At 41.2% G+C, this 27,736-nt stretch overlaps 1 long non-coding RNA gene across 1 annotated transcript in view; it reads right to left on the reverse strand.

The window, feature by feature from the left end:
• LOC117801100 overlaps positions 1-27,736 on the reverse strand; it is a 69,871-nt gene that overhangs the window by 36,708 nt on the left and 5,427 nt on the right. The window contains exon 2 of the long non-coding RNA XR_004623501.1: positions 2,821-2,880. This is a non-coding gene — a long non-coding RNA (uncharacterized LOC117801100). The remainder of the gene's footprint in view (positions 1-2,820; positions 2,881-27,736) is intronic.

The raw sequence follows: 27,736 nt of genomic DNA on the forward strand, positions 1-27,736 counted from the left end.
TTCTTTTCTGAGAACTAGTTTTAATACTAGCTATTAAATACTCTATGTTTGGTTAAGCAGTCTCCATTATCACAGGGATTTAGTAAATTATTTTACATGAAAGTTTTAAATTTTAGTTCACTTGAAGAAACTAAATTCTAGAAACTGCAAAATGCCAAAAGTTTATTTCTCCGCCCTTTCTGCATTCTAGCTTCCAGCAAAATGAAGTCTTTTCAGGTTTTCAGAACCGATCATTAGCTGTGCTATTTCCTCTGTTTCCCAAGCTTGGAACTTTCTTCTGCCTCTCTTCATCTGGATAATTCATATTCTTCCAGGAAGCCTTCCCTATACACCTTTGCCTCCTACTTATGAGAGAGGCTCCCTTCCCGGGGCTTTCCAAAGCACCCTGTTTTTCCCCAACCAAGAATCTACCCGCCTCTTGGGTTAGATTATAATCTCTCCAGAGGCTGAAGTCTGTGCCCACCAAGTTCACTACCGTTTCCCTGCCACTTGCACAGTTTTCAACAAACAATTGATTAATTGTCTCTCCCATTAATTTGAAACGTAGTGGCCCTTTTGCCAGAGCCTTTCTGCTCTGATCTAAATTCTGCCCGTAGACCGTGGCTTCCACACATGCCTCCTGCCTCACCTGCTATAGTTTCGTCAACTCCTTCAATCAGTTTAGACAGTTCGTTGGCATCCCTGCACTTCTGTGATCCACTGTTTTCCCCGCCACTTCCAGCCCTACTTAATATTAAACCTGTTAATTGATTTATCTCCTAGACACCTCCAATTTGGAAATATTCTTCCTGTTCATGGCTTTTTCTGAAGAGAGGTATAAAGAATTAAGACCAGATTTTGTTGCTTGGAGTGAATTAAGGGATTAATTCATTGATTCACCCCTTGAGTTTCAGCCAATTAATTAATTTAACCAGTTCATATAAATGGCTGGCTTATAAAGACAGCAAGTATTTAGGAGCTTGTGGGTAGAGTAGAAAGGGTGATTGCTTATCCCAGAGCCTTGAATAGGAAACCATTGGCCCTCATCCATAGCTTTCTCTTCTAGCCACATATATAGGAAGCCCTGCCCCAGGGCCTATGCCAAAAGCATGGGCGTTGAACCATGTTTTTATAACATTAACTCTATGAGAAAATATCCAAATTTTAAACAATTGACTTCCAGATTTACTTCTGGAACACAACCTGCTCAGTTAAGCTGCTTGCATAGAAATAGAATAGAACGGCGTGGAATGGAATGGAGAGGGATAGGACAGGACAGCACAGGACAGGGCAGCACAGGAAGTGACTCCAGTCTTTGCATCAGCAGTGACCTATTCAGGGTTCATCAGACAGCATCAGTACAAGAAGCACACATTCAACAGGGAGCAGCTTTAGAGAGAGCTAGGATTTGAAGCACATTGCTAAATTCTCAGGGTCTGAAGCACATTTTCCTTAATGAAAAGTTCCTGATTCATAGAAGATGAATAAGCACTATAAAAAGCAGTTCAGTGTCTCTTGGGTCAAGAAGTAATTCCTATCTGCAGTTCCTTCACCTGGGAGCGCTGCCAGAGTAAGAATGGAAGGAAAGGATGTCCAAGTAAACAGAGCAAAGTTTTAAAGAAAGGAGGCCCAGAAGTGTCCTGTCTAAAACGGTCTCTTTTTTTATATTTTTTTTCATATTTTATTTTGTTTTTTTATTATGTTATGTTAATTTTTTATTATATTATGTTAGTCACCATAGAGTATATCCCTAGTTTTTGATGTAATGTTCCATGATTCATTGTTTGCATATAACACCCAGTGCACCATGCAATATGTGCCCTCCTAATACCCATCACCGGCCTATCCCAATCCCCCACCCCCCTCCCCTCTGAAACTCAGTTTGTTTCCCAGAGTCCATAGTCTCTCGTGGTTCCTTCCCCCTTCTGTTTACCCTCCCTTCATTCTTCCCTTCCTTCTCCTACCGATCTTCCTATTTCTTATGTTCCTTAAATGAGTGAAACCGTATGATAATTGTGTTTCTCTACTTGACTTATTTCACTTAGCATAATCCCTCCAGTCCCGTCCATGTTGCTGCAAATGTTGTGCAATCGTTCTTTCTGCTGGCTGAGTAATATTCCACTGTATGTATGGACCACATCTTCTTAATCCAGTCATCTGTTGAAGGGCATCTAAGGGTCTCTTGAATGCTGGTCCATCTAGGTCTCTGCCATCACCTCCTGCCTTCTTCTTTGGACCCTGTCTGTTGTTTTCTCCAGGCACCTGGAGCTTCATCACGGACCTCCATCCCGCTCCCACATTTATAGTCCTAGACACTAGCTGGACCTCCCCACTTGGATATCTTACAACACTTCATCTTCCATTCCCGTTCCCCAACCCCCCCTTTCAAAAAGAAGATCTCCTCGCACCACCCTCCTGAACTCCCTAGCTTGGTTAATAGCATAGCTGGCATCCCTTTGCTATCTTTGATCCCTGCCTCTTCTGTTCAATCTGTCACCACATTGCGGTGACTCTACCTCCTATGTATCTTTTAAATCCCAAATGCTGGCTTCTGAAGCACCTAGCCATGTAACAGCAGGACCTAGCTTGTCCCAACCCTCAGAGGTCCCTTTCCTCTGGTGTACGTAAGGGAAGATGGTGATTTTCACATCTGCTTTCGAGTCCATCCACCCTGGTGTCCACTTCTCATCTATTGCCTGACTCCTAACATGGCTCTTGTGTCTACCTGGGACCTCTGCTCACTTTCTGCCTGGATTCCTGGAACTTGCGCCTTCCCTGGTGCCTCCATGCTGGCCCAGAGAAGCCTGATAACCCTCCCATTTCCCATCCCAGCACACTCACTGTTCACCATTTCATTCCTCAGAGCACCAGTCACACAGGTCAGACTTTCTACCGAAGATTCTGAAATAAAAGAAGGAGATAACCTCAGGTCAGCACAGTTCAGCAAACCACTTAACATTCTACTGGTCACCATTTGTCTGAGATGCTTATTCCTGCTTCAGTGAATTTCTAACTCCTTGAAAGCCAACCTGCACAGTCCCTTTGGGCCCCTCTCCCCTTCCTTATACAGACCAGAGGGTCTCCTACTGCTCCTCTCAGTTTCAGAATCCCCATAAAACTCATCTTTCTAAGGGCAGGACAAAATTTAAAACTCCTGTCAATCATATTCGCACCTCCTTGAATTTCCACATGTCCTCAAGAACTCCAGCTCCTCCTCCAAAATTCAGCTCAAACATCATCTTCCCTGTACAATCTCCGCCAGGGGATGGAATCTTGTCAGGTTCTGTTTTCCGCTCAGGACTATCGCTCACTTCTATTAGCCCCGAACAAATAGCAGAGTCCAACTTGCTTATATTCCTGCCTTATTTACAACACACTTGACTCATGAGAGAGTCTGTGTTTCCTCCTTTGATCCCCAGTGTCTTGCACTGTGTTTGCCACAAAATTAATAAATGTCTGTTGAGTAAAAAAATTAACTTGTGAATGAATGCCCAATATGGAGGAATCTGGAGATGGCAAGAAAAGCTGTGATTGACTCTTGTGAGTCCCTTGGTCAGACGCCATCAGGCTGGAGGATGGGGACAAGGAGAACTTTCCTGATACATCTCACACCCTTTACCAAATGGGAGACATCTAAGATGAACCAGACCCGGAGTCCAACGTCTAAAGGAGAAGTCTGCTTGGAATACTAACTGAAACTAGTAGAATATGGACAAGTAATTCCTAATCAGCCAGAGTACAAAAAAGCAGTATTTTGGATTCTTAAAAGCAGTCAGTAAACATCCTTGATTAGTGCTGAAGAGAGCATGAACTGCAGAATCGATTTTTCTCAAAAATAGACATATTCACAGACAATGGCTCTGAATGACCACCCAGGGCCGCCATGTTGCATCATCAAGAACACCCTCTGGTGCTGTCGGGTGCACCGCACGCACACACACACACACACGCATGCACCATGCACACACACACCATGCACACGCACACACGTGCACACGCGCACACACGCACACATGCACACACACACGCACCATGCACATGTGCACGCACGCACACATGTGCACACATGCACACACGCACGCACATGCACGCACACACACACACACACACACACACACACAGATTCTAAAAGCCCTTCTGAACAGTTTTGCCCCATCTGCTATAAAAATTTACATCTCAGAAAGGGTGGTGTGGACGCTAGGATTATTAGTTGTTACCCAAGAGCTATTGGAAGGCAGGCAGGCAGCCAGGCCCAGAGAACAAGACAGAGCTGGCAGGTAAGCTGGGGGTGAGGATAGCAAGGAGCGGTGAATGCTTCCTTACTGGTTTGAAGCTTTCCTGAATCACCGCATTTTCCTTTCTCTCACATTTTCTGGCTTTGTAAAGCCCCCAGCAGTGAGAACATGCTTACGTCGTGAAGCACTAGAGATCCAGCAAGTGCCCAGCATGAGAATGGCCCCGAGTTGACGGCCCTAGTGGCTGCCTCACAACAAAAGGTACATCTGATGGAGCATTGGCATCAAAACTGGTCAACAACAGAACCACCCGTCTGTGCACATTTGCAAAGAGAGGCTCGCTGTAGAGCGCTGATGGGCACTGTTGCCTTGTCATGGGGCTTTCACAGCAAGTGGAGCTGAAGCCTGGTGTCATCAACTCTAACCGGAATTTCCAGATCTGAGGTTATTCCACAACGTTCTAAAGCCAGGCAGAAGCAGGTGGGTGGTGCCAGGCTTTGAATTCGGGCTATAGGCCTTCCAGCCAGGGCTCGTGTGCCAATGGTACCGCGCTGGATGATAATCCTGCTGGCAAGGCCTCTCAGACTACTTCCAAATCAGGTGTTAAAATGTTCTGATGATGACAGCATAATCCATCTAGGTCCATTGTAGGAATCATTACAATGTCTATTATTCATGTATAAACTATAGTGATGTTTAAATCAGCAATAACCCCTAACATTACTGAACACTTGCTTTCTACCAGAAATTGTACTACATGCTGTTCCACAGTCAATCTCAATTCATTCTTGGAGCGACTCCAGGTCATAGCTCCTATTTCACTATTGTCCCCATTTTACAGAAAAAACAAAAACAAAAACAAAAACAAACAAACAAACAAAAACCTCAGGCTTGAGAGGTTTCATCACTGCTACCCAAGGTTAGTAAATGGAGGAAGCATTTGAACTCCAGAGCTCACACACTGAACCTCCATATCATTGGTGAAAGGAGATAGAATCTTGGATTTGAACATTTATAGAAAGGTCCCCAACCACAGGGTGAGGCCACAGGTACATAGCTCCTGGCCACAGAAACTTGGCCGGGTTGGGTACACCACGACATGCCATACCAGAAAGCAAAAGGACAGCAGCAAGTCGGGCTTGGAGTTCAAGCTTGCCGTGTGAGCCTAACCAGAATGAAATTCCCTCTGACTTCGTGCATTCGGTCCCATGTTAAAAGCACAGTTGCTTGCTAAGGGAAATGTCATCCACGTGTTTCTGATTCATTTACACTTAACTCATCCCAGTCTTTGTCTGATGAGACTGTCATACAAAATGACTTGTAAAAGCTTTCCAAGAGCCTTTTACCTTAGTCTTTCTTCAAGTTATGCCAAGAGGAAATGGAACTAGAGCATCTTAAAATTTTAAACGTAGAAACCAAAATGTCTAAGGAGGCCAGAAATATGGCCAAAAAGACATTCTTGGCTCTATAGGGGACACTTCCAGAGCTGCAAGTGTAAGAGCTCTCAGAAATTTCACCAGCGAACAAGCTTTTATTGTAGTTCAAAATCAGAAAGGACTTGCCTGAAAACCTCAATTTATGCTCAGGTTAGAGCTTTTTCCTCTAAGAAGGTGTCGTGAATAGTTCACAGCATATAAGAGTAATGACCAATTGGTATTTATGTCAGGATTTTCATCTTCAAATCCAAGTATTTTGAATATATATATATTCCTCATATATTGAGAAAGACAAGGAAGAGGACTACCATGGGAGGATAGGGCTAGAAAATGAAGACAACATGAAGACAAATCTACCACACTTTCTCATGACTGTCAGCTTCAAACACCCCCCAGTCCCAACAGGAACACAATTCTGTGTTCATTGCTTTATTTGCTGTATTCAGGGACACCCGTGTTGTCTGACACTTGTTCCTCGGGACATCAGCCCATCCACGATAACAGAAGAAACAGGTGCCTGAGAAAGCCATCATGATGCCAGAAGGCTAAAGCAGCTTAAAACCTGGGGGTTTCATGACTACAGAAATCCGTTGAGGTTCTCTCTATGGATGACTGCAGTGAAAACATCTTTAACGTGGCCTTCAGTGTGGAAAAACCATTCTGCGTATTTCCATCACAAAAGGGACTCTCCAGAGTTGAAGCCCTCCTAAGAGGGCTGGGTTTTTTTTTTTTTTTTTTACTTGGGTGGTGATTATGGCAGGAAGAGGGGCCTCTTGGGGGAGGGGAGGGGGTCAGGACAGTCTTCCAAGCACACAATGTGCCATTAAAACAATGGCACAAGAGCAAAACAAGAGCATAGGTGCTATGAGGAATGCAATGCATTGTTGATTTGCATGTTTATTTGGTTGTTTCCCCCCCCAAACTTTAAAAGTTATAGTTTGGGGGGAAGTTATAGCTCATTAAAATCTTTACATGCAAAAAAAAAAGCTAAACCGCCTCTAATTACAGGCACCTCTGAGAAAGAACTCTCCCACCATGTTCATCCACTAAATTCACCTTTCTTTGAAACTGGCTGGTATTTGGATGTTAAAAATGGTTCCCAGCTGATCGTCTAGCACAAACTCCTCTCTGTCTGGCCTTCCCTTTAGAATCATTATATAATGAAAACAGACTGATGCTAAGTCCAAAACGCCAGTGGGCCCTCGAACAAGAAAATAAAAATAGTAAGGGAAAGTCAAGACTGATGCTTTACTCCATCCTCCAAATAAAATTCCTGAGGCCCTTTTTCCTTCAGAATTCTGAAGTTTTAAAAACACAATTTCTCTTTCAAAAAAACTATTTAAGAATGTCAGGGCAAACTTCTAATGTTCTAAATGGGAAATCCAGTACCATGTGGCAAATTCCTTGGGGTTGTTTCCATATGAGATGGTCATTGAGAGGGAGTGTGTAGCTTGTAGCCGGGTGGCTATAAGACTTTGGGCAAAGTACGTTGTCTCTTGCATAGTTATCGATGGCTGCATAACAAATTCTCACAAACTTGGCAGCTTGAAACAACACATCTCTATTAACTCACAGTTTCTGTAGGTCAGGAATCTGGACCAGATTAGCTGGGTCCTCTGCTCAGGATCTCTCACAAGGCTGCAACCAAGCTAGGGCTAGAGTTGCAGCCGACGGTTCATTCGGGGAAATGTTTGCTTCCAAGCTCAGGTTGTTGGCAAAATTTTGGTTTTTCAAGGGCTGTTAGACTGAGGATCTCAGTTCCTAAGCAGCTGTTGGCAAGTTAGAGCCCATAGACTTTCTGGGGCATCTGAGTGGCTCAGTCAGCTGAGCGTCTGACTCTTGATTTCAGCTCAGGTCATGGTCTTGGGGTTGTGGGATCAAGCCCCACGTCCGGCTCCATGCTCAACACAGAATCTGCTTGAGTTCTCTTTCTCTCTCTCCCTCTCCCTCTGTCCCTACCCTCCATGCACTCTCTCTCTAAAATAAATAAATCTTGGGGGAAAAAAAATCCCAAACCTATAAACTTTGTGCTTGCAGGGATACTATTGAGATTGTGATGGTTTAAAAGTCTCTAAAATGTCCTTCTGTGTGGAAAAATAATTGTATTCCTTGACACATGGACCTCCCCTACATAGCAACTTGCTTCAGCAAAGCTAGCAAAGTACAGAATCTGCTGGCAGGACAGAAGTCACTATCTTATGTAGCCTAATCACAGAAGTAACATCCCATCACCTTTGGCATATTCTGTTGGTTAGAAGCGCGTCACTAGGCCTCCCACACTCAAGGGGAGGGATTACACAGGCCTAAATATCAGGAGGCAGAGATCGCTGAAGGCTGTCTTAGAATCTGTCCATCACATCTCTGCACTTCAGTAAATATTAGCTATCACTGTCATTGGTTTTAATTTTTTTTTTATTTTACGATTTTATTATTATGTGCTATAGGTCATGCTCTTTTAGCTTCCTAGTGGTTTTCTGCACACATCAGAGTAAACAGAGTAGGGAAGGTAGCAAGAAATGGCAGACCCAGCTGACTAGAATAAATCCACCCAAACTGGAATCCGGCTACCTCCATCCCATGACCAACTTAACAACACTGTAACATCAATTAAAATGAAAAAGAAAAAATGAGCTTTCTAGTTAAGATAGGAGAGATCACTAATGCCTCGTAACTCAAATCTGATCCTCTACTCCCTCAAAAGCCATCCTATTCACTAAGTCTAACCTTCAGAGAACACCATCAACTTCCTAGCTTTCAACATTATTCTGATCATAAGTTTATTGGAAAGAGCCAGAATTACATGACCTATGGGCTCCAGCACTGCCTTTATCTACGGTGCATTTAGGAGATCTGGTTTGCTTCTCCAGCCTCTTCATGGGGAAAGAATGGTGAGGTTGGTGCCAGTGTGCCTCATTTTAAGAAAATCTACTATACAAAAATCCAAACTTTAAATCTGAGAGGCCAAGAGTGTTTGCATACAAAATAAGCACATATTTATTTCCCTTGGCAAAATGATTCACCTCCAGCTTCCTTCAAAAGGAACACTCCTCTAAGCATTTATGAGTTTCGAGAGCAGATCAATGACTTGGGGGAAGAAGACAAAGTTAAAGAGTTAGGAGCTCACACAAAGTGAGCATTCGATATTAAAGAATCTCTCAAGTCATAATATCAATCAATTAAAGAGAGTTTTCTTTTATACACAGAGTGAGAAGTTTGTCCTGCTTTGTTTCTCTGCGCCGACCATGAGACACTGGAGGAAAACAAACCACGTCCCAGACATTTTTGAAATGCTGGCATTTTGTATAATGCCAGACACAAGGCAGGCACCCCTTGTGTTTGTGGAGTAACCAAATGGGTGAATGCCTAACTGACTGATTTTCAGACTGACTTAATGACTGACTACTGAGTGACATTTTCTAAACAGTTAAAGGCGTTAGTCTTACATACTATCACTGTTTTCAAAATATTCACTAGCTGATCAATAAACACAGGTTTCAACAAGTGCTATTGGAACAACTGGTTATATACATGCAAAGAAATGAAGCTTAAGCTTGGGGCGCCTGGGTGGCACAGCGGTTAAGCGTTTGCCTTCGGCTCAGGGCGTGAACCCGGCGTCATGGGATCGAGCCCCACATCAGGCTCCTCCGATATGAGCCTGCTTCTTCCTCTCCCACTCCCCCTGCTTGTGTTCTCTCTCGCTGGCTGTCTCTATCTCTGTCAAATAAATAAATAAAATCTTTAAAAAAAAAAAAAAAGAAATGAAGCTTAAGCCAAACCTTATACCTTATACAAACATTAATTCAAATTGTGCCATAGGGACAAAGATAAAACATAAAACTAGAAAACAATTCAAAGAAAACATAAGAGAAAATCTTCACGATCTGCGGCTAGTAGAATTCTTAGACATGACAACAAAAGCATGAACAATAGAAGAAGAAAACAGATAAATGGGATTTCATTGAAATTAAAAACTTCCGTTCACTGAAAGTCACTGCTTTTTGTTTTTTGTTTTTTATTGTGTTATGTTAGTCACCATACAGTACATCATTAATTTTTGATGTAGTGTTCCATGATTCATTGTTAGTCCGGTGATGGATATTAAGGAGGTCACGTATTGCGTGGAGCACTAGGTGTTAAATGCAAACAATGAAAGTCACTGTTAAGAGAGGTAAAAGACAGTAACGGACTGGGAGGAAATATTCATAAAACAAATCTGACAAAGGACTTGTATTCAGAATATGTAAAGAACTCTCAAATTCAGCAATATGAAAACAAGCAAACAAATTAAAAAGTGGGCAACAGATTTGAGCAGACATTTCACTGAGGATATAAGGACAGGAAACAATGTTCAACATCCACAGTCATTAGGAAAATGCAAATTGAAGCCATGATGATAGACCACTGCACACCTACTCGAATGACTGCAATAAAAAATACTGACAAGACCAAGTGCTGGTCAGGATACAGAGCAATTGAAACACTCATACATTGCTGGTGGGAATGCAAAGTGGTACAGCCACTCTGGAAAATAGTTAGGCAAGCTTCTCATAAAGCTAAATATATACTTACCATTTGACCCAACAATCCAGCTCCTATTTACCCCAGAGAAATGAAGACTCATGTTCACATAAAAACCTGCACACAAATGTTTATAGCAGTTCATTCATAGTTGCCCCAAGCTGGAAACAACTCAAATATCCTTCAACAGAGGAATAGTTAAACAAACTACAGTACATCCAGCCAATGGAATATTCCTCACCAATTTAAAAAACAAAACAAAAACTAAAAATACATGCAACAACTTGGATGAATCTCAAAGGCATTATGCTGTGTGAAAGAATCCAGTATCAAAAGGTTATGTATCATATGAGACCACGTATGACATTCATGAAAACAAAGCCATAGTGATGAACAGCTCAGTGGTTGCGAGGTGACGGGGGTGGGACCTGAGGGAGTTTTTTGGTATGGTGGAACTGTTCTGTAATTGTGGTAGTGCTAACACAAGTCTCTTCATATGTTAAAACTGGTATAGAACTGTATACCAAAAGGGGGAGAAACCCCATTTTATGGTATGATAGTTTTTAGATTAAAAAATTAAATAATGAAGATGGATTTATCTGGTTTTACATAAATAAACTTCCCGGCCTGAGCTACCTCATGACAGCTTCCTGTATAATGAGAGGTTTCTGGTTTGAAAGAGCAGGAGGCTGGCAACCCCTGATATAACCTCTCCCAGATTCACTCTAAACTACATCCGAAAACAGAGAAAAATGATAAAACTCACCAGATTACAGAGGACAAGAACTACCAGCAGCCAAGTTGGATTCTGAAAGGATTTTCCACACGATCAAGGGAACTGGGATAGTCAATGAAATTAGGGGCCCGTCTGTGCAAAAGACATCTCAGAATAGGTGAAAAGATCTTTCTTCCCAACCACATTATCTCCTGGTCATACAGGAGGCAAATAGGAAAACTAGACATCTATTTCTTTGCTCTTTTGGGAACCACTCCACAGCCAGAGTGCTGTTCCCATCTCCTTATTCCCAGTCAGACCCTGAATCTCTCAAAAAATAACTACTTATGAACATTGGGGTGCATGTGCCCCTTCTTTTCACTACATCTGTGTCTTTGTGGTAAATACCCAGTAGTGTAATTGTTGGGTCGTAGGGTAGCTCTATTCTTAACATCTTGAGGAACCACCATACTGTTTTCCAGAGTGGCTGTACCAACTTGCATTCCCACCAACAGTGTAAGAGGGTTCCCCTTCCTCCACAACCTCTCCAACATTTGTTTCCTGCCTTGTTAATTTTTACCATTCTAACTGGTGTAAGGTGGTATCTCAGTGTGGTTTTGATTTGAATTTCCCTGATGGCTAATGATGTTGAACACTTTTTCATGTGTCCATTAACCGTTTGCATATCATCTTTGGAGAAGTGTCTGTTTATGTCTTCTGCCCATTTGTTGACTGTATTATTTGTTTTTTGAGTGTTGAGTTTGAGAAGTTCTTTATAGATCCTGGATACCAGGCTGTGGAAGGAGCCGATATGGCCTTAAACAGACAAATAGATAAAGAAGATGTGGTCCATATACACAATGGAATATTACTCAGCCATCAGAAAGAATGAATACCCATCATTTGCATCGACAAGGATGGAGCTGGAGGGGATTATGCTAAGTGAAATAAGTCAAGCAGAGAAAGACAATTATCATATGGTTTCACTTATATGTGGAACATAAGCAATAACATGAAGGACATTAGGAGATGGAAGGGAAAAATGAAGGTGGGAATCAGAGGGGGAGACAATCCATGAGAGACTGTGGACAACGGGGAATAAACTGAGGATTTCAGAGGGGAGCAGGTGGGGGGATGGGTTAGATTGATGATGGGTATTAAGGAGGGCCCGTATTGCAATGAGCACTGGGTGTTATATGCAAACAATAAATCATGGAACATTACATCAAAAATTAATGAAGTACTATATGGTGACTAACATAATAATAAAAAAAATAACTACTTAACAATGAACACTGGAACTGCTGCATGTTATCAGGACAGAACAAGCTACATACACAAAGGCAGAAGCAAGAAAGGTCTAAAAATTCAACATGAGGGTTAGAGTGTTCCTTGTATTCTTTCTGTTCAGATATGAGAGAATCAAGCAGAGATGAGGAGAGAAGCCCACCTCATTTTAGGAAGGCTGAACTACATTAGCTGTCCGGTCTCTGGAAACTGCTCCAAGGTTTGTATCTTGGATCTCAGATCCAAGATAGGGGACCTGAGAGGAGGATATGACCAATACCCCCTGATGGATAATGAGGCAATGGTCGAAGCCACCTGGGTTTATATCCCTGGCTCCACCACTTACTAGTTGTGTGACCTGGAAAAGTCATTTACCCTTTCCATTCTTCATACGTGTAAAGAGAATAATAGTGTTTATCTCATGGTGAGGATCAATAAAATAATATATTAAAGATTATAGCAGTGAATTTTCCTTCACTCTATACTATTTTCCCCCCACGGTGCATATTTTTTTCTATCTACTCATAGTTAACTCAGAAGAGATTAATTTAGAGGACTATATGATAATAATCCCTAACATTTGTATGGTACAATGTTATACCAAAACATCTCAAAAATCAAATTACTGATAATCACTAATAAGAGAAAATCTTAAAAGTTGCCCAAAAAACCCACAGAAACCAAAAACAGTTCAAACAGAGGAACAGAAATAAGAACTATGGTATACTTCTTATCAGAAACTATGTAGGGTGAAATACAATAGAACGTCTTTAAAGTGTTGGGAAAAAATAAGCCCTGTCAACCTTGAATTCTATAACCAGCAAAAATATCTTTCAAAAATGACAGTGAAACATAGACTTTTTCAGGCCAACAAAGCTGATGAAATTTATTGCCATACTCAGCACATGGATGCTATTATTATCATTCTCACCATCATCATTCATCACTTACATTCCTAAAACGTAAGATTCAAGACAGGGATGCCTATCATACCACTATTATCTAACAATATTCTGAAATTTCTATCCAAAATATTATGAGAAAAAAACAAAAATAAAATATCTTTATTGATAGCGATTGTGTGCTTAGAAACTAAAAAAAAAAAAAAAACAACAACAAAGCAAAACTTTGAAGTGTTAGAATGATAGGGTTCAATAAGGGAGACCGAGGGAGACTATTTAAAAACAATCATTTCAACAACTGTCATGTATATTATCAACAATCAATTACAAAATATAAATAAAAAGAAAATCCTCCTCATAAAAACCACCAAAGAATTTTAAATTCCCAGGAAAAATCTTAGAGCCCTCTATAATAAAAATAAAAGTCTTTACTGAGAACTATTTTGTTTGGTTTTAAGTGACAATTGACACTTAACTACAGTGATGAAACTTAATCTATCCCTACAAACCTGGTTCAAGTCTGAACCCTGAGTCCTTATAAAATCATGGAGGGGAGCCTGGGTGGCTCAGTCAGTTAAACATCTGCCTTTGGCTCAGGTCTTGATCTCAGGGTCCTGGGATTGAGCCCCACATCGGGCTCTCTGCTCATCTGGGAGTCTGCTTCTCCCTCTCCCTCTGCTCCTCGCTCACTCGCTCTCCCAAATAAATAATAAATAAAAAATCTTTTAAAAATAAAATAAAATCATGGAATCTCATAACTCCCTCATCTCTCTCCCTGTGTGAAGTTTCTCCAGAACGCACTCCTAGGATTCTAAGAGAGATCAAAAGAAGAACCCATTCATTTGCACACCCAGCACACAGAAAAGTTCCTGACACAGAGTAAGTACGGAAACAATATTGGATAGATGGAGGGAATGAACGAACGAATTATTTATGCCCCAACTATGCCCATCTCCCCTAGAACTGGCCTGGGTTGAAAGCAAATGTTGTGGATCTTTGGGCCCAAAAAAAGCTCCTCCGAATTGACTCGTTCTATCATGCCCGTGATACAAGAGCCCTTCTACGATCAACCAGTCCCTCCTGACAAGAGATGAATGGAAATAAAGCTTTATTTTTTCCTTATTGCACAGAGATGCATGTAATACATCAAGGCCTTATCTTCTGAAGCTGAAAGAAAGGTCCTACTTCATCAGTAGACTCGTGGATCTTCATTGGCATGACTTTGAGGTTGCAGTTGCCCAAGTTCAACTAGGGTATTTTATATCTTGGCATAAAAATATCTTAAAATGTAGGAATCGTGCTCTTGATCTGCTCTTAAAAGATCCTGAAACATTTCCATTTTGGGGAGCAGGAAGGAGGGTGTTTCAACAACTTTAACTAGTTTTTCAGGAAAATATTATGGAGGATTTGTTTTCTTATTAGATCTTGGGAATACAGCAAGAAATGTTCCTACTCTCTTAGGGCTTCCATTCAAGTATGGGTGACTAGACAATCATCAAGCGAATAAATAAATGAACAAAATATTTACAGAGAGTGATACACACTGTGTGGACACTAATAGGGTAATGAACTCTAACTGGAGATTGAATTTAGCAACATGTTTTCTTCCCTGACTGATCTTCAAGTTTGTGCCTATAATTAGTGCTTCCCACCCCACCCCCAACCCCTGGCATTGCCTTTTCTTTCTAATTTCTGGGAAAGTTACTAAAATATTTTTTTTTACAAAGGGACCCCACATCTGCAGCCAACTCAGACTATCATTTTTCTTCTTTGTGGGAACCACTCAATGGCTCGCAAAACTTTTAGAGGGCCTCTGGAGTAGTCTGCCATTTCTATTTCAAGAAGATATAGGCAGTCTCTTGATTGATGCGAGTACATAGGCTTTAAAATTAGGAAACCAAGGAAGAATGCTTTCAGCTCACCTGGTACATTGCTCTCCACTTAATCACAGCACTGAGAAGGGTGCTCAGCTGGATGGGCCTTCCAGTACCAAGATTTCAAACATTTGACCGATACCTCCCTGAGATGTCAGACCTCTTTCTTATTACCACCATACACCAATATTGATTCTATCTAAAGGGAATTACTTTTAATAAAGTTTTCTTCTAAACCACATGAGAAGATGCTATCTTATTTAACCAAATGGTGTTGATTAAAAGGTTGAAAGGAATGCTAAGTGAGCTGCTTTGTTTACTGTTGAAAGCAATTATTTCTTCAGCCCCAGTGTTCCATCTCCATAAATTAATGCTCTTTTCCCTGTGCTTCATTGACGGGTGGTGAATTATGCAAATATTTTTCTTGTAAGAAATTAGACAAAGTAGTCTTACCACTTCTTATAACAAGACATTATAAATAATGGCAAGTAACAATTTGATTTAAAATATTGTCCTCAATCTAGGTCACCTAAGTTCAAACGTTTTAACCTCTAATCAACTCTATGAAATCAAATTATATTTGTAAGTACATAATTTTTTTAGAGAAATGAAACCATTTTAGCATTTCTTTTAATAAGAAAGTGATTTAAGCCATTCTAGAAATACATCATTTCAATAGTCACCTTCCTTTCTACCACCAGTTCTACTGCCTCCAAGATCGTCATCTCAACCTGACATCAAAAATGAAAATAAACATAAATTTCATTCATTAATTCATATAGTCTGCCTGTTTCACAATTGGAGTGTGTGTATATTAACAGCTTAAAAGTCAGATCTCAGCGTTAAAAAAAAAAATCAATGAAAGCCAAATGACTCAAAGTGGTTCACAATTAAGCCAAAAATTTGCTTGTGCCCTTTTTCCCACAAAAGGAGAGTTTTTAAATGCAAATTGGTCAATACCCTAATTGCTCCAAAAGCATTTCTGATTAGCGTCTTAGTAATGCACTAGCGCCTTTTTACCCCAGTTCCCAGGATTTTGCACTATGGGTCCGCATGACTCAAGAGAAAGACCGAACTAGGTCCCCCCAAGCTGATGGTAACCTTAGAGTGTAAGCAGAATGCTTCTCAGCCCCCAAGCCATCCGGGCTCACTTGACCTCTGTCTACCCAGAGTCGGAAACCCGCTCCGCTGTGCTCGGCAGTGAGGGAATGAAGTGCATCGATTGCTCGTGATTATTAGCTGGAGTGGAATGAGCCTCCTCCTTATTATGCAGATTAGCGGAGCTCCCCGTCCCAGCATATTGTGCAGATGCGGGACAGCAGCTGCTCCTACAGATGGCAAGTACACAACTCCATTAGGGTGGATCTATTGTCTGCTCCTGGCTTGTGGAGGAGCCGGGGCGGACTCAGCTCCGAGGAGTGGTTACACGGAGAGACAGAAAGGCGCACACACACTCTTAAAAATCTGCACCCAGGAGACTCTTTACACAGCAGGGCCGACAGCACTCAAATTAGAAATCTACCCTAAATAGGGACTTTCGTATGTCACAATTAAGCTTGTGTATTTTCTAAAGCAGATTAACCATTAAAATTGAGTAGCATAATTCAAATTTTGCAATGCAACGCTATTAAATATTCAGATTAAAAACAAATCCTAAGAGATTCATTGAGAAATTTGTACTACGTTCAGCTCTTCTGGGACCTTCTGTTTTGTTAGTTCCCTTTTAAAGAACCTTTTAAAGAGGCAAATTTATTTTTCACAATAACAAAATGTGATGAAGAACCGAGCTTCCCCTGTTGCGATGTTTGCCTTAATACAGTTTGTCCTTTTAGAGTCATTGTATATTCATTCTAAAGAGCATCAAAGCAGTTTATTCATGTTAGTCTAGAGTGAAAGTTCATTTGTGAATAAATGTTTTTTAAGTCATTAGCAACTAAATAACATGATCTTCCTGCCGTGTAATTTTGGATGTGGTGTAAGATAATTTGATTACTAACTGAAGCAATTAAGCGGGATAAAGGATTATCTTTGGTTCTTGTTTTTATTTTATAACTGATGTTTGCCTGGATCTCCTAAAGTTTAACTTGAAAAAGATCCCTGGTCAAGAGAAAAGCTAAGGAAATAGAGCTTTCTGAGGGATGGGAGGGAACTGCCAAAATGTTACAAGGAGTATAATTTTAAGGTCTTATCAAAATAAGCATATTCCACTAAGTATGGTCTTTAAAAGCTTAAAAGATTCAAGTTTAGAGGTAAATACACAATAGAAAGAAAAATGGCAACCTGCTCACTTACTCAGTTTAATCAATGTAGACAAATAAAATAATTTAAATGCATATCAAAAAGATACCTTTATAGAACCAGAGTTGAAACAGCAAGGAGAAAAAATGTAAATGGATTGTTCCAGAACCACGTTTTCCAAACTTTTTACCATCTCCCATGCAAAGAGATCCGTACACACATGCATGTCTATGTATGACAAGTTAAAAACTTACCCTTACTACACATGACTCATTCTGATGTTTTCTGTTTTATTCAGTTCATATTCTCTAATGCTGGTTATGACATTAAATGCATGTTATGGTCATTTTTATGACCTGCAGCTTGAAAAATACTATTCCAGGATGTAGCCAAGCAAGTAATATTAGAAAGGAAAGGAAGAAAAGAAAGAGAGAGAGGAAGAGTGAGAGAAAGAGAATGAAGGAAAGACAGACAGACAGACATTGTGTGAATATCAACATCAGCGTTAAATGTGAGATGTGCCCTACTCCAAATTGCTGGACTCGGACAGAACCAACACTTCTCAGGGAGGTGGAGTCAGAGAAAAGCCGCCTCCTTTCCCCAGAATGAATCATAGAGTTGATGGCCAATGGCTGAAAGCAGCACCAGAACCGATCGAATAGGTTTCAGGATATTTGGGGTGGGGGGTGGGATATGGCTCCACAGCTCATGCTAGATGTAAGGTAAAATATAGCTTAACCAGATGCACCCTAGGAGATGAAGTGGTAAATAGCACATACTAGATAGGAAGAATAAGGCAGGTGAGAATTAGAAAAGTAGAACCCCTGTACTCAAGGCTGAAATAGATCCCTCTTCCATCCAAGCTTTTGTAGAAAGACAGCCCAAATAACCAAGATCTACAAAATCACAAAGCCCCTCAACGTCCAACCAGCCTTACTGCAAGAATGCAACAGGAATAGGCTCTGCGAGTGCGTTAATCAGGAATTCAACAACACAGGGGAAGCACATGATTACAAAACGGTAAATTTAAAACAGATGGAAATAATGATTTAGCAAAGTGACTGTCCTGCCGATGCATAAAATTTGAACGTAAAGTTCAAATTGTCCTGTGAATTCATTTTGGTTCAACACACATTTTGTAACGGAAGTCTCATGAGTCCAGGAACATGATTGAGCCTATTTACTACCATATCCCCAGCACACTCTACGGTGTCTTACACAGAGTAGCCACTCAGTAAAGAGCTGATGGGTGAATGTGTCTGTGCATATAATACCGTACATGAATGACGGACATGTTACATAAATAATTACATCATAGTACAATGAGTACAAAGATTCAACCAAATACGATACAGAGTCAGCAGAGAAAGATTTCTTGGGGAGGCACAGAGCCACAGAACACTTTGAGATGATTTTGAAGGGTCATCAGAAGAAGGATGGACATACCAACAAAGAAAACAACAGAATGTGCAGAGTCACAGAGGTGTGGAATAGCGAGACAACTGCAAGTCTTGCCTCATGGCTAGAAAATTAAGTGTCCCGTAGCTGGGGAGATTGCGGGTGGGCACAGGGGATAGAAACCAGGCTGGAGAAGGAAGCCAGAGCCAGATCATAATGGCCTTGGTAGCATGCCACACAGGAGCCTGACCTTTAAGACACCAGAAAAAGTTTTAAGCAGAAAGGAGATACAGATTTGATTCAAATTTTCTAGATTATATAAATAAAGTCCACTTAATTATATATTTCAAACTCTTTAAAAAAAAATTTGTTGTCCTTTCTGGCAATCGATAGCCCTGGGGATCAGCCCTCTCCTGTCTCTTGTGCGGTCTTTTGGAAGACATCAGGAAATGGAAGAGTGCTCGGTCTTCCCTCTAGACAAATCTGGCTGTTTATTTCTGGATCTTGAATTCTAGACTGAGTATAGTATTCCTTTGCTAACCAGACATAATGGGTGTTGTTTGACTTTGCTTCCCCTCAAACTAAGCCTGCTTGAATGTAGACCACGGACTGATCACATTTTGACCATTGATTAAGGCAGGTTAAAGATTCCTCCCAGTTTCAGGAATTCACGAGTGAACTTTAACTGCGTCAGTAAAACATTTGATTTCCTCATCATAGCTTTTACTGTCAACTTCAAATTTTCCATGGTACCTCCACTCAAACTTTTGTGTCACCCATAACCTCCCCATTCCCCATTTCCATTCATCAAAAATTTCTTCCCACCATGACACTTAGTCACATTCATTCTTGTTTTATGGTTGATGTGAACATATTAGTCTCCCCCATGGATTGCAACTGTTGAAGGCAGGAACAAGAGTGATTTATCCTTAATCTCACTCACATCCAAAGTAGTAGGTAAGACAGAAATGAAAATAAATGAAATAGCATATGTGAAACCCCTGTGTATAATGCAACTACTACGAAAGTTACAGTTCTTATTAGATGATTTCACACATGTGCACGTACATGCACATGGAGTAAAAAAAAATTTCATTATTTTTCCCATGAACTTGTCTATCCATCTATAGACTCCACTGGGAATCCTTCCACCCTAATCCCTCCATCATTCTCCTCCCAACGATCTTTTGCTTTTTNTTTTTTTTTTTTTTTTTTTTTTTTTTGTTACCCCTCCATTCGCATCCCAGGGTCTTGGCCAACAGTCCACCCGTTCAGAGGAGAAGCCCTTGCCAAATACAACCTACATGTGTATAGTTGGCTTATGGATTGTGTGTGTGTGTGTGTGTGTGTGTGTAATTAATCAATACATTGAAAATCAGAAGTCACATAAAAATTCAGTTTGGGATTTCTGTTGAAACATGGTGACAATACACTGGAGCCAGGTTGCGTCTTCCCCTTTGACTGAAGTATACTCTTCCAGTTTGGCAACCCCCATGTCTCCCTATCGTCTCCTTGAACCTCAGCCAAGGGTCAGTTGTCACTTACCAATACGTTCATGCTGTTGCTTTCCATACTCTGGTATATTTCTTGGATTCTACATTTCTACCAAGAGCGGAAAAAGAAAAACAGATCGAGAAGGCTGCATGAATTTTCTTATGACACACCTGCTGCACTCATTTATGTTACTTACGTGGCCACTGGGACATTGATTTTCAGACCCCCAATACAGAGTATCTGTTTCCGTGAGAGTTTGATCAAGGAAGCAGGACCACTGTGAATGACGTGGGATAGGGGATTTACTATGCAGTTGAGGGAGCTGGGAAAGAAGTTTACACAAATCTGGCAGTGGTCCTAAAACCAACTGCTGTAGTCTGGAGGGCCAGGAATTGGGAAGAAAAGCTGCACATGAAGCAGGAAAGGGAAGAAAACCAAAAAACCCTGGAACCTCCATGCCTCTCTATGCCTCCAACCTCAATGAAGCCAGAGAACTGAGAAAGAAGCTAATGTCCTTCACATGTGCCTGGCCCAGGACTCAGACGAGCTGAAGGAAGAGATCTAGCAGGAGCTCAGTCTTAATGCCAATCAGGTGAGCCAATGTAGAGATGAGTGATAATATTCATGAGGGGTGAGGGAGCCCCACACTGACTTTCAGAGCATAAGAGCTGCTGCTTCACTTCTGCCTCCCAAATCTCAGGTGAATTTCTCCTGGGCCAACCCTGCCCAAGAAGCACACAGGGAAGGGCGTTCTACTTTAGCTGACAAAACGGTCTAAAACCATGACCACACTCACTGGTACAGTTTGGGCAAGTCCATCACTGGAGCACATACAATGAGTAAGTTTTTTTTGTTTTTCAAATATTTTATTTATTTATTTGGACAGAGAGAGACAGCCAGCGAGAGAGGGAACACAAGCAGGGGGAGTGGGAGAGGAAGAAGCAGGCTCCCAGCGGAGGAGCCTGATGCAGGGCTCGATCCCAGAACGCTGGGATCACGCCCTGAGCCGAAGGTGGACACTTAACGACTGCGCCACCCAGGCGCCCCCCACAATGAGTAAGTTTTTATTTCACTTCATCTGAACAAATAAGTCTAATGTAATAATGGAAGGAAAGCAAAGATAGCTTTGAATATGTAAGGAGAGATCGTAACCATAATGATTCACCACCATGACCCAGCACCCAACACAGCGCCTTGTACATTAGAAATGTTGACTACATTTCGGTGAATCACATCAGGCAGTCTTGGTTACCTAGTTGAAAACCAAATCTAAAATGAGATTCATAGTAGGGGAAAGAATAGCAGTAGCATAAAACATTTTTTTGGTTTTATTGATACTATTTAATTGTTCAAGAAAGAGGCTCTGCCTTTGACAAAGTAAATAATGGTATTTATAGCAAATGTGTGTCTAGACCACCAGTTTTCAATTTTGAACATAAAAATGTTCTTCACACAACACGTCCTGATCAATAAATAAATCCTTACGCAAATCACTAGCATTAAGAATCGAGATATCAGCAAACAAACAAAGAATAGAGATATAAAAGATAATAAATGTATTGTGGACATGAACCATTATAGAGTATTTCATCTGGGACAGGTACACATCAACTATTTCACAAATTTCTTGCAAACAGTTAAAAATAAACGTAATAAAAAAAGAAAGATTAACCAAATTAACTAGAAAAATTAGACCTTTACTTCTTCAAATAACCAAAAAGCTGCAAGAAGTCAAATACATTTTTCTTGAAAAGCAATATGAAAAAATAAGGCAAACATAAAACTAAGTCTGCTTACATAATGTCATGTAGGAATTTATCCGTGTTGGATAAAATAGACATCTTCACCAGTTCTCATAGTTGGGTCAGGTCTAATCTCTATAATAAATTCCTCTTCTCCATATTACTCACAGTGAGTCTGCTTCCCTGATCAAACTGTGAGACCTCACAGATGCTTGGTGCCAGGGGTCTCAAAGTTAAATGCATTAATGGACAAACAGGAAGAATCATCTCCCTTACTGGATTAATATATCTAATTTATTGAGTCATACCCAAGCTAAATTGATAGCTGGGAGCTTTCAGAAATAAACTTAATTTTAATCAGAAATTCACTAAAACGCATTTTTTGAACATTAGAAATTAAAATGGCACATTGTATTAATAAGGTATTTAGCTCAGAAATACCCAAGGTTTTTAAAGAATCACACCCCTTTATGCATCTTTTCACAATAAATGTTGTGTCCCCAGTCCTTGCCACTATCAGTCTTAGAATAGAGCTTAAAATGAAGCCCATATTTTTTGAACACTGTTTCCTCAAAATGGGTAAATCTAAAACTTCCCAGAAATTATCCTCTCTACCCAGAAGTCACTGAGAAGAAAGCTCATGTACTTCCCAGAACCCTGAGGGATTCCATCATCCCCTTCTGGCACATTATGTCAGCAAGTTCTATGCTGTCCAAAGCTACACGCCAGTCATGAGGTTTAAAACACCCATCCTTTTAGTTAAATTTGAAGGATAACCCTTCAAGGTAATCATGTCTAAACATCTTTTACTTTGCATACTTAATTATTTGAATGAATGAATGAATGATCTTTTCCATAAGAACTACATACATGTAAACACATACTGAAAATCTACTTCCAATCACTTTAAAAATATATTCTAGGCATGTTATAAAAGATTCCTAAATATCATTTATTTTTTGACTTTCAAAACTCATTAACAAATATTTATACCCTAGAACAGATCCAATTTTAGAATAAGTTACAGCTGGAGATCACAACCCAAAGAGAAAACTCTGAATCTCCCAAACTTATGTGTACTTGATAAGAAATTCAAAAGGACTGAGTAGAAGTTCTTCAGTTCAGGGAACTGAAATGAGAATAAATCATTACAGAGCTATGGGTGCCAGTTGGTGACCGTCTAAATGTGTTAAGCACATATTCCTGATGAATTTTAAATTTGGTTTCCTATTTAAGCAATAAGTGAGATGAAAACCTGTGTATGACTACATGTAGAAACACATATATCTGTTTATAAATTATAGATCGGCAACAATCCTGTGGTGTTATTTGGGCATTTTTCATGCTCACTAATGAATAGCTCGCCAACTGCTGTGGTTTTATAGGCATCAGAAAGTGACTTTGGGCTTCCAGATGTCAAACTCTTCTAAGAGTTATTCAGCAGTAACATCAAGCACATGAATGGAGGTGTTCATTCAGAATCGTGTGTGTGTGAAATAAACAAGCCGAAAATCTTATTGAGATATTCTCTCCTGCCCCTCCCTTACACACACACACACACACACACACACACACACACACACACGACCCTCAGGCAATCTGCCCTCTAATGGAACCCTGATACCAGGCGTGACTTGGTGACCACTTTGGGGAGGCAGGAGCTCCGCTTCTTCCGTCTTTGCTCTGTGACAGTTTCTATGTCACATGCACCATCGTCAGCCTGACACAGGTATGCGATCCCCCTTAATAACCCAGAGGGGTCTTGAAGTCGGAGTTTCCCCTCCCGTGACTGATGGCTAGGGAGGCACCACACCTGCAGCAGGGCTGCCAGCTGGAGTGAGAGGACAGGCCCGTGCGGAATTCCTCCCTCTCCCAGCAAGGAACCTTCCGTCGGCATGACCTGCTTAGCGAAAGCTTTGGACAAGGTCCTTTCTTTTCCACTTCAGATCCCACCTTAAAACATGCGTCTCTGCCCCCTGCAATTGCCATAAATCAGTTTCCGAGCAGAAATCACTATGCAAAATATGCATAAGCCAAGATGGGTAAAGAGATGACAAGCCGCCCTGACTCCTGTCATCTGGGCTCTCCTCCTTCTTCTCCCTCAAAACCCCAAGAAAGTGAAAGATGACTTGGACACACAGAACTCTGAGACTGGAGGTGACCTCAGGAGTTCATCCAGTCTTGCCTTCTGCCGTGACCCACAACATAAATCCCTCTCGCTCTGTTGTTGTATTGGGCTGTTATTGCTGTGGTTTTAACAAAACCAAAATGCCGGTGTAATCACTTGCCGTGAGAAATACAATGAGCCAAGGAGCCAGAGACTTCAATTCCAACGCCAACCCATTCTCTCTGTGTAACGCCCCCTTAACTGTTCATTTTATGTACATTATAATATGCTGCAATTCAGTGTCCATTGTTCCTTATTAGAAAAATGGCTATTCAAGTAAGTAGCATTATTGACTTGGAAAACCCTGTGAATTATCTATTTCTTCTCCTGACCCCCTCTCAGGTGATAGCATCTAAGTTCTTCATTTCCAGATAAAGTTATTTAGCAGTATGTGGGCTAGCTCAGGCTCCTACATAAACCGCGAGGGAGGCTGGGATAAGGCTCGGCCCTGCATGAGACATCTTAAATCTCATCATTCCGAAAGGAACAGCAAACTGCTACTGGGAGAGGACAATCTACAGAAGTAAAGAGCACAGACCATCAGTGGAAGAGCAGATGCTGCCACATCTGATAGGCTCACTACCCAGCACATGGCAGGAAGGTTCCCCCCAAAGAGCCAGCTTTGTCGTAATGAAGCTGACTAGCTACTGAGGCAGTGAGAGTCAGCAGGCAAGAGCACTTGCTGAAAATAAGCACTTGAAAATCTTTCCTTATGTCCGTCTGAAGCTGGTGCAGAGAAGAGAAGAGATACAGACAAGTCTTCTGATGCTAAGCGGAAGCGTCCAGGCACAAAATGCCACATATCATGTGATTCCATTTATATGAAATATTCAGAATAGGTAAATTTGAACAGACAGAATGCATATTGATAGTTGTCAAGGGATGGGGATGAGGGTGGGCGGGAGGATGGAAAGTAACTGCTCGTTGTAAGGGGTTTCCTTTGGGGATGATGAAAATGTTCTGGAACTAGAGAATGGTGTACATTATGAATGTACTGACTGTCGCTAACAGTAAACTCCACGTTAGGGGATTTTACCACAATTTTTTTAAGGATATGCCTGCAGCCTTTAAGAGAAGAAAAATTCTCTCCAGTGCATATGGCCCTCCCATGCAGCCAGTGGGGTGTGGGGGAGCAGCTAACAGTCCAGAGGGAGAAGAGGAGAAGGAGGAACCCCCAGGAGTGAGGGAGAGGCAGCTGCTCCCTCTTCCAGGATTAGGCCAGGCAAAAGGGCCTTCACAAGGCACCTTCTCACATATGGTCAAAGAGCTAGACAGACCTGGACTAAAATCTGGCTCATTCCTTCCTGCTGGGTGACTTTTGACAAGTCCTATCACCAGACATTCCTGGACATTTGAGCACTGCATTGTGACTGTGTCAATAGCCCTACATATGTCATCTCCTTCCATCCGTGCAAGCCCATGAGGCAGCCACTGGGAGCCCCTCAGATTTCCAGATGAGGAGCCCGAGACTCAAAAGAGTTAATTACATTGCCCAAAATCAAACAGGCAGTAAGAACACAGTGAAGTCCTTAAGCCTAACATTCTCCATTTCTAAAATGGGGAGAATAATTGCTGCTTTGCAAGAGTTTTACAGGTATTCAAGATTAATCATGGAACGTCACCAACGCCAGAATGGCACTGATCAGACGCTCACTGAATGGTAGCTAGAATGAGCGATTAGTCTTATGACGTAGCAGCACAGAGAAAGAATTTTCCTGAGGGAAGTCCACGGCTAGTTACTGATACAGTCACAGGTAGGATCTAAACTGACCAACTTCCAATCTAATGCTCACGGACCATGCTGTGTTTAAAAGGACAGATCCAGGACAAGGGATCAACAACAGATCAATACACTCAGGACATCAGGAATGGATGCAATTAGGCATAGGGGCAGAAGACACACGCCTATTTAGAGAGCCAGACTCTGAACAAGGGGAGGGGATTGGGAAAGCAGTGAGCTCTGGTTAAAAATGGTTCCTAAAGAAGTTATCCATTCGTTGAGAAGAGTTTTGGAGAAGCGATCACCTCTGATGGTCCAGGTGCCCCCACAACATGACCACGCCTGTGAATAATGGTGGTAATCATGGCAGTGAGCACCATCAATTGTGCACTTGCTACAGCCGGGAATTAGACAACATATGTCACATATGTTTTCTCGGATACCTACACACAGGTATGGAGTGAGTACAAGGCCATCCCACACACATCTTACCGATGAGAAAACTGAAGCCCGAGATCACACGGCTAGTCAGTGGCTGTGCTGGGATTCTAACCCAGGCCTGCTAGACTGCAAAACCCTGGCTCTTGACTAATATGTTACTTCCTATGAGGAAGGCTACTAGCCCCTTACTAGCAGTCATGGCTGTGTTAGGCATGAACATAAATGGGCTCAGTAAATGTCAACCTCTATTTGAGTACTAACATTCACCAAGAAGAAAAAATAGGACAGTGTGGCCTAGGACCAGTTAGGCATACTACAAAGCAGAAACTTCTTCTGGAACAGTAATTTCTACACATTGCAGCCTATCACCAAACGCAGAGACTGATGCCCACATCAGGCCCATCCATGGGCCTTCTCCCAGGATTAGGGCCTTCTCCCTTATAGACAGATAGTCCATCACTCCAGCTTTCCAGACTTAAGAATATTTTTCCAGATGGTCCTGGCTCCAACAAGCTAGACAGAATACTTCTTCCATTCCTAGGCCATGGTGGTGCTCTTGATACAACTAAAGCGCTAAAAATATAATTGGCCACACGGGAATTTGGCTCTTAAAAATTACGTAGGTCCAGCTTAGTAACAAATACATAAAAGAAACCCAAAGACTATTTACTAGTCTCGTAGCCAGCTATGTACAGTGGAGAGAATGTTCAGGATTTCTCCTATTTGCTTTATTTTGATGAAAACACCACCAACAGCTTGTCCGTTTTTCTGCTATAAGAAAAACATTGGTGACCACAGTTCATCTTAATAGGCTGGAATTAATTACTGGATTTACTTATCTGAAAATTATGTAACTCTATAGGTATTTGTATTCTGATGGATAATCGATGGGTATACTAACACATCTCATGGATTCTAAAATACAATTTCTTTTTTTGGCACATTTTAACATCTCTGAAATGCTGATGTGCTCTACCAGCGGCATCAGCTAGTTTGACAGAATGGCCATGCTCTGCTCCTCTGAGAACACGAAAAAGCACCAACATAAAAACTTGCAGGATGGATATTATTGACACGGAAGAAAATTCCAGGGGTAATAGTGGAGCACTTTTAAAGAAATGCTGTATCACCAATGCCCTTGATGGCCCAGAAAAAATATTAAGAAGCATCGTGTCATGGTTTAATTGGCAGCATTCTGTTTTAAGATTTATTTATTTATTTATTTATTGAGAGAGAGCATGAGTGGTGGGGGAGGGGTAGAGGGAGAGAGAGAATCCTTAAGCAGACTCCCCGCTGAGTACAGAGCCTGACCAGGGGTTTGATCTCACCACCCTGAAATCATGACCTGCGCTGAAACCAAAAGTCAACTGCTCAACCAACCTAGTCACCCAGGTGCCCAGCAGCATTTTTTCTTAGTGATGAATAAAATGATGGTATATCTTATTATCAGTAACATCTTAGAGTTGGAATAATTAAGCAAATTAAGCAGCACATCTACCACAATGCAGTGAACTTACAGGAATAAAATAACTAAATCCCTAAAAATTTAAAGAAAATAAATATAACTCTCTCACTCGAGAATATCAAAGT

This window comes from Ailuropoda melanoleuca, chromosome 2 (genome assembly GCF_002007445.2).
Source record: "Ailuropoda melanoleuca isolate Jingjing chromosome 2, ASM200744v2, whole genome shotgun sequence".
In the NCBI taxonomy this organism is placed as follows: domain Eukaryota; kingdom Metazoa; phylum Chordata; class Mammalia; order Carnivora; family Ursidae; genus Ailuropoda; species Ailuropoda melanoleuca.